The following is a 7,500-nucleotide window of genomic DNA, read 5'->3' as shown; positions in this document are numbered from 1 at the left end:
GTTGTTAGGTGTCCACTCAAGTCATGAAGAATTACAGTCGGGAAGACAAAATTTCCTTCAAGATGGTTACTGCACTTTTGTTTTCTTAAAGTGGTAGCAAATAAAACCTAATGATATTATGCTAATGCCGTTGTTCTTTGCAAATGATCAGGATTCCGGCTGTTAAATATGTGTATTCTGATTGAAAAACAGACATTACGATGCATGCGGCATCTACAAAAGGCAATCAGATGTCGTGTATCTTGTTGGTCTCCCATCCAGATACCACCCTGCTTTACTTCCATGAACGTTTGTCGTTAAAAGCATCTCAAAGGGCGAGTACTGTTAAATATGATTATTCTGATTGAAAAACAGACATTACGATGCATGTGGCATGTGCAAAAGGCAATCACATGTCGTGTATCTTGTTGGTCTCCCATCCAGATACCACCCTGCCAGACTAGGCTTTACTACCGTGAACGTTTGTCGTTAAAAGCATCTCAAAGGACGAGTACTGAATCGAGCTGTTAATTAGTATTGTCCACTGTCAAGTCGCAAGTCTTTCTCATGTATATTACTGTGATTCAGTCACATAAAAAGTAGAACAAATAACCAGAGCAAGAAGTTGAAGTGAACTCGGAAATGATCAGTGCAACATGGTCAATATCAATGTTACTCGATTCCCTTTTATTTTCTTCAGTCTTTTTACTAGTAGCCACATGTTCTCTTAATGGACCAGTCAAAGCACGCTCTATCTCATTAAGCGTCCGTCATGTTTTTTTGGCGGGAATGTGGAGTCCATATACAGGCATAAGTAGCAGTGGTGGTAGTTGCGGTAGTAGTAGCGTTGTATGAAAGGAGGTAGGGTTACACAAAAGCGGAAATGGGGATCTTTTGAGTGGCAAAAAATAAGACAAAAAACAACAAATGGAACTAGGTACGAGAAAAAGTAGAGTTCCATAGTGTTCGCATGAGGACCATTCCGTAACATCCCTACTCCGTCTTTTGTTGCCCCGCGCATGCACCCACGCAACTTTTTAAACCCCTGAGAGTTGAAGGTCGTACCTGCAAAGCACTGTGATGCAGGACAATTACCAATCCCGTTTTTCGCGTTCGTATTGAGCTGCGGTTCGGGCCAGATCCAAGTCCAGGCATGGTTGAACCACGACCTCCTGTAGAATATTCCGGATCCTCTGTTCACATTCCCAAGACTCCCGGTACAGGACACGGTCCACTTTCAAACGAGCCTGGGACTGAGGTCGATTCGCCTGTGCACACGGAAACACTGTCTGCGCCACATCAACGGTGGGTTCTTCCTCCTCCTTGGCGGTGGATGAGACATGCCAACTGTCGTAGGGATTCGGGGGGTGGTGAGATGAAATCGTCTAAACAGGCAGCCGCTTGTGATAGATAAGGTTACGTTTATACAAAGCTTGTGATAGATCCGAGGACAAAGATGGGGACGATGGCTTGGTCACTACGTTGGAGGCGGCCGGGGATGCACAACGTAATAGATTGTCTGCTGCTTTTGATAGATCTGAGGATCAACACGCTTGTGTCCCTCAGCCAGATACAGTACCGCTCGAAACTATAAGTGCATTTGCACGCGGTGATACTACGTAAGTCAGCGCCAGTGCACTCCGACAGGAGATGTATATATTTATATATATATATTTAGAATCAAACGCGCTTCAAATTTTGCGTCCTGTTGAAAAGCTCCAACTTTGAACTAAACCTTATCAGGGAAGAACCGTATATGTATTCCCGAAGTTTGTTAAGCAACTCCTTGTCAGGCGTTAATTACGATCATTTCTGATTCAAAATATTAAGTAGCAGGTCATTCAGCAGTTGAGTTTGAAATTCAGAAATATTCATTCCTCTGAACTAGAAAGATTAGCTTAAATTAATGCTTCAACGACCACACTATAGACCAGTTCAAGCCTCTGCCAATTTGGCGAGTTAAAACGTAAATAAACTAAGCTGCATGTTTCCGTCACGCAAGCGAGAGCGATAGCTCATGAAATACGTTGTTCGATGCGAACTGCTTAACAAGTTTGTAACAAATGGAGAGCCACGTAGCCCGAACAGCTGACAATCACTTGTAAAGTTAATCGTTTTCTTCCATCTTTCGGTCCATGAGATCGAAATGCCTTTCGTGTATCTTTCAAGGCCGCCCACTCAACGAGCTACGTCACAGACTAGATTTCCCAAATACAGGAACACAACCGTTGTTTGGCCACGGTCAAAAGGTCGTGGTGCTTAGAGGCAACAGAAAGCGAGACTGAAGCCCAGAGGGTACCCTTTTCTGGCATGGATTTGGTTCCTGTGTGCCCCATGGTACCATCGGGACCGCTCTCTGTCTTCCTCTCTTCGATTATATCGATAGGCACGCTGTTTTCCTTGCTGTTCTTTCCGTGAGCATCACGGTACTGTTGGGCTTGCTCCATGTGCGTCTGGTAATGACTTCTGTCTCGCTGCCGAATTCGCTCGTGGTTTGCCTCCCGATACTTTGTATCGCTCACAAGTTTCTTGTCCAAACGAGTCGCTCGCCGTTGTTGTTGTTGACATTGTTGTTCTCTTCGTGGAAGAACCTCACAGTGTTGTTCTTGCTACCAACAACAGTGCTTACGTTCTGTTCCAGGATCCGGTTTTCCATTCCTTGTCAGGTTTGGCCCGTTTCCAAGCACAGACTTTGTCTTGACATGCTTGATGGTGGGTTTCCCTTACTTTTTACGACTGGCACGTAGTTGTTTGCTGTAAGTCGCATGGTACAACCTCTGTCTTCGCACTTTTGTTGTTTGTGGGTCGGGTGCTAACGTACCTTGGCAAGAGCAGCATTGGTTTGACTATGCGTCGTTGGTCCTCGGGCAGCAGACATGTTGGAAAAGAAAATGAGGCACTCAAAAGAAATATCTTGGAGGAAAAATTACAAGTGTGTTTTACAAAGCATCAAAATGATTCAAATGAAACTAACCAAACCATACAAAACAGGAACTTGGGGTGATCTCTAAAGTGAAGCTACCTTCCCAACAATTTTGTCCATGATTGTCTGAAAACAACTGTAAACAGTTTTTGGTGTATAAAACGAAATGCACGGAAGATATGCAGTTGTTATTTACCATAATTACGGTTCGGCGAATTATCTTTATTGTCGTTGTTTTTGGGCACCATTCTCAGAATATGGAATATGCTACATCCACATAGGTGCTTTTCCGAGGAAGGGTTTTCCGTGACACAATATTGTGTTACTCCAGTATCTTAAGCACCGGTGCAACAATGGGCATTGAAAGTCCTTTCTCGGTAAAATTCCCATTCTGTTTCATGACGTTCACCAATTAAAGGTATTAGAGCGTACATTTGGTATTTAGAGGTACTGTACAATTCCTGCATAATATACAAAATATTTAGAAGGCGATTTCCCTGTTGATCATTGACGTATTGTTCTTTGCGTTACTCTCACAATGGTAGTATAGTAAAGGTTTTTTTTTTCTTAATTCAAACTTCACCAAGACATGTAAACATTTCCTTACAGTTTGACATCACAAGAAGCAAAGTATAAAATGTTACTAATCAAAACGTAAAAGAAATGTTGCATGTGCATGTGCATATGCAGCATAGGAAATTACGTCTTATTAATTCATCTTGTTATGTAAATAAATGAATACAAAACGGTGTTCCACACAGTACTCCACAAGTATATGAGCATTTTCTTGGCCAGTGCGGTACGTTTCAATTCAACTTGAATGGTTATGGATAGAATTAAATAATGCGAAGTAACCGGCTATGAATTTGTCCCTTGGAATAGAGAAATTCCTTCATTTTGAACAGTACTTCATTTTTTGCGGGAACTTAAAGATTAATTGAGTAATTAAGTTCTTATTTATGAGGCCGTGCCAGGGGGATGTCCCGTGTCTCTTGCTTGAATTTTAAAAGGTCTCGTGTCGGTGCTTTGACAATGTTTCACGTTGCTGTGACCGTTGCTGTCGGAAATTTAAAGAAAGGATGTCGTTTGTCACGATTTCACTTTAAGTGCTGTCGCTACTTTTTAGGGGATTGGCTATTCATCGAGTTACGAGTTGAGTTGAGTTTGAGTTGAGTTTGAGTTAAGTTTGAGTTAAGATTGAGTTACAGTTTTTGGCGTTCTTCGGAATTAAAAGTAATAAATATTCAGTACAAGTCACCTCGAAAACTGTTTTCTCCGCGTTGAAGGATATATTTGCATAATAAAGTAAAAGTAAAAAGTAAAGTGGTGCATTTGCATAGCGCCCTTATCACAAGGTCTCAAAGGCGCTTTACAATGATCACATTACCCCCAGCGGACTGGAAGCATATACAGGCGCAAATTGTAGCCGCTTCTAAGCAGTCCATGCATGCTGGTACTCATTTTACCGACCTCGGAAGGATGGAAAGCTGAGTGGACTTTAGCAGGAAAGAAGGTCTCCAAATATTCCAGTCTGGGCAGAACCAGGAATGGAACCCGGGACCTTAGGGTTGGAAGGCAGAGATCTGACCACTGCGCCAACCCCTCCGCTATAAATTAAATTAAATTAAATTAAATTCCAAACTATAGACCAATAAGACTTGAGATCTTTGCGCACTCCGGGTTCTGGTTCTCACGCAATGGAATGTTGAGTCGTCGGCAAGCGTTCGAAGTGGTGATCTTTAATTGTTAATTAAAAATTGTCTTTCTGGATCTCTATTCAACCGGTTAAAAAAGGTCTACAGACAAGTTTTGAAATCAGAGTATTGAAATTGAAAGTATGTCTATGATCTGACCAAATCACGATAGACATTTCTTTCTGTCTATACTTTTACCATCTTAAAACTTGCACCGCTTTAAATCATGTTGCATAAAGCAGTTTACAGTTATTTCTCATTATTTATTTCCTTGTTAATTAATTTTGGTTTTTCTTGCACGGTTTCTTTTGTTTTTGCAAGTACATAAACGAGAACTGACAAAGGTACTTCTGTTCAAAGGCTAGGATCAGTAAGGGAAAAAAAACGCGTTCCAGGTTCCGGATTCGATATTTTACATAAACACTCCTGCAGCTCACTAGTTCGATAACGTTTTGTGTGGTAGCCGATCATGAAAACCACGCTGCTGGACGACAAACGGTACGTTTCATCGTTTAGGCGCCAGGGCTATAAGCTGGCTTAACAGTAAATCCCATCCTTAGCCTTACAAGAAGACATCTTTTCTGCGTCGAATAGACTTGATCGCTAAAAGGAACAACTGCGCGCCGGTGGATCAGTTTGTTATGCAGGAGATCGTGAGTTCGCCTCCGGCCGGACCCGCAACACTCAGGGTCTTAAAATAATTGAGGAGAAAGTGCTGCCTTTGTAATAACATCCGCAAATGGTTAGACTTTCAAGTCTTCGCGAATAAGGACTATAAATCGCAGGTCCCGTCTCACAACCTTCAACGTTTATAAACTATGGGACATTAAAGATCGCACACACTAGTCGAAAAGAGTACGGTGTTGTGGTCTGGTCTTTTCATCAGCCATGTGGTCGGCTTGGAATAATCTTCTGAAGGGACTACTGATCGATGAGACCACATAACAGCAAAACAGGCAGTAGTCAAATCGAAGGAGTCCAAGTGCTGAAACTGGTAAAGTGTTAAACAAGAATACTGCCGTGCATGAAATTTCAAGATTGTTTTGATCAGTTAGTACGTTTAAAACCATTTCACAAATATACACCTGTGTACTTCACGAAAACGGTGTTTCATGGTCTTCTCAGTGACTTCTACTTAATATTTATTAGCTTTAAGTGCCAAAAATGCCAAAAACCGTAACTCAATATTAACTCAATCTTAACTCAAACTCAACTCAAACTCAAAAAGTAACTCGATCAATAGTCTATCTCACTTTTTAGGGCATGTCGTTTGTCGGAATTTACCCTGTCAGAGCCTCATTTATATTCGCTCGATAGAGTACTGTGGTAAATAATGTTTAAAACCAAACTTTACAGTGGTTATTACTAAGCGTTTTGTTGAACACTAAGACACAAAATAGCCACATTTTTCTCGGAATATATGGAGAACTGTGCCATTAACTATGACTGTAACCTGCTCCTTCTACACAGGGCTCAATATGAAAGGCAAATTACGACCTATCCTAGCAAAATCTATCACGTATGTATGGCTAATATTGCATATCTAACAACAGCAAATGGATATATGTTACGGCTCACCAGGAACTATTCTTATTCATTTCGTAAACATCCCACGTTATCATTTGCGAGATAACCAAAAAGAAAATCGAAAGACCTTATTTGAGCCTGATTTCAGCAATAACTTGAACAAAACATATCGAAATCCAAATATGTTGCCACTTCCTCGAGTTTCTGTTAAAGGAATGAAAACACGTGTAAAAAATCGCATTTATTGCTCTTTGACCTTTTTGAGACAGCCGTGTTCAAACGTTGTTGGGAAGGTTGCACGCATCAGTTCACTTTAAACGTAATTCTATTATTGTAACCATTTGGGACGTACCATGCTCTTGTGCCCCCCCCCCCCCCCCCCCCCCCTCCTCCCCCATATTCAATGTTGGAGTTCTTCCTGCAAGAAAGGTCACTTTTTTCCCCAGAAAATCTCAACATTCCCAACAATTTTGTCCATGATTGTAATAGTGTAACGTTAGTTCTGCCACTACAACTCTAAAAGCACTCATTGTCTGTAGATGAACATTTTCCGGGGTATTGTCCAACTAATGTGCACCTAAATTTTCAAGGTTCTAGGGCCACGTTGTGAGAGAAAGAGAATATTTACAGAAACACCCCAATCGCGTTCACTGCCGTTATTCTTGCTGATTTGAAGTGCGGGTTTCTTATTTTGTTCTTAATTGAAAACAGAAAGATGTTTGGAATCTTTCTTTTTACCAGCTAAATGCTCATGGAATTTACTTTCCATTTCTGTTTTCAGATTATTACAGTTATCTTGTAATCTTAAAATCAAGGGCTTCATTTAGCATTGCATATGAACACCAATGTCGTGCGCAAGGCCAGATACCATACCATGATTGTAGTAAAAGAATGTAATTGAATAAAAGAAATCCACACAAAGTTGTCAAGAAATAGAGAATGAATATTTGTATGCGAAATAAAGAGACCACACTGCGAATAAATTTAATGAGAGAAAAAAGTCCTATTGACAAATGGGAACGTGAGAGGTGGCCTGGTGCCAACGGTCACGTCCGTTGGGGATGGAATCAGAACCGTCTTGGGGATGTGTCTGGATCCATGGACAGGAGCCGTAAACCGGAGGGTTTCACAGCTTCTAGGAACCATGCTGCTTCTAGGCAGTTCTGGTTGACTTAGCTGGTGTCTCTAGCTCAAACAGACATGGTGTGTGGCAAGGATTGAACACGGTGTGCAAACATGCATGCGACAATGAACGACCTCGTTACAAAGCTGATTCCTATACGGATTCTGGTGCCAAAGGCGATGCCGGTCCCAAAGCATGCCATGGTCACGGTATAAAAACCCTCGAACCACCACCACGATGACCTGTGGTGCATT

The 7,500-nt window shown here is 41.5% G+C and overlaps 1 protein-coding gene across 2 annotated transcripts in view; it reads left to right on the top strand.

The window, feature by feature from the left end:
• Window positions 1-66, top strand: part of LOC137999455 (U6 snRNA phosphodiesterase 1-like) — a 52,664-nt gene extending 52,598 nt beyond the window's left edge. Inside the window, exon 9 of one of the 2 annotated variants that reach the window (XM_068845243.1) lies at window positions 1-66. This exon is cut by the window's left edge and continues 402 nt beyond it. The gene's annotated coding sequence lies outside the window, so the exon portion shown is untranslated. The other variant, XM_068845236.1, reaches the window with a different exon arrangement.
• Window positions 67-7,500: the final 7,434 nt, after the last annotated feature.

Source organism: Montipora foliosa, chromosome 1, assembly GCF_036669935.1.
Source record: "Montipora foliosa isolate CH-2021 chromosome 1, ASM3666993v2, whole genome shotgun sequence".
NCBI lineage: Eukaryota > Metazoa > Cnidaria > Anthozoa > Scleractinia > Acroporidae > Montipora > Montipora foliosa.
This window is presented reverse-complemented; position numbering and strand designations above follow the sequence as displayed.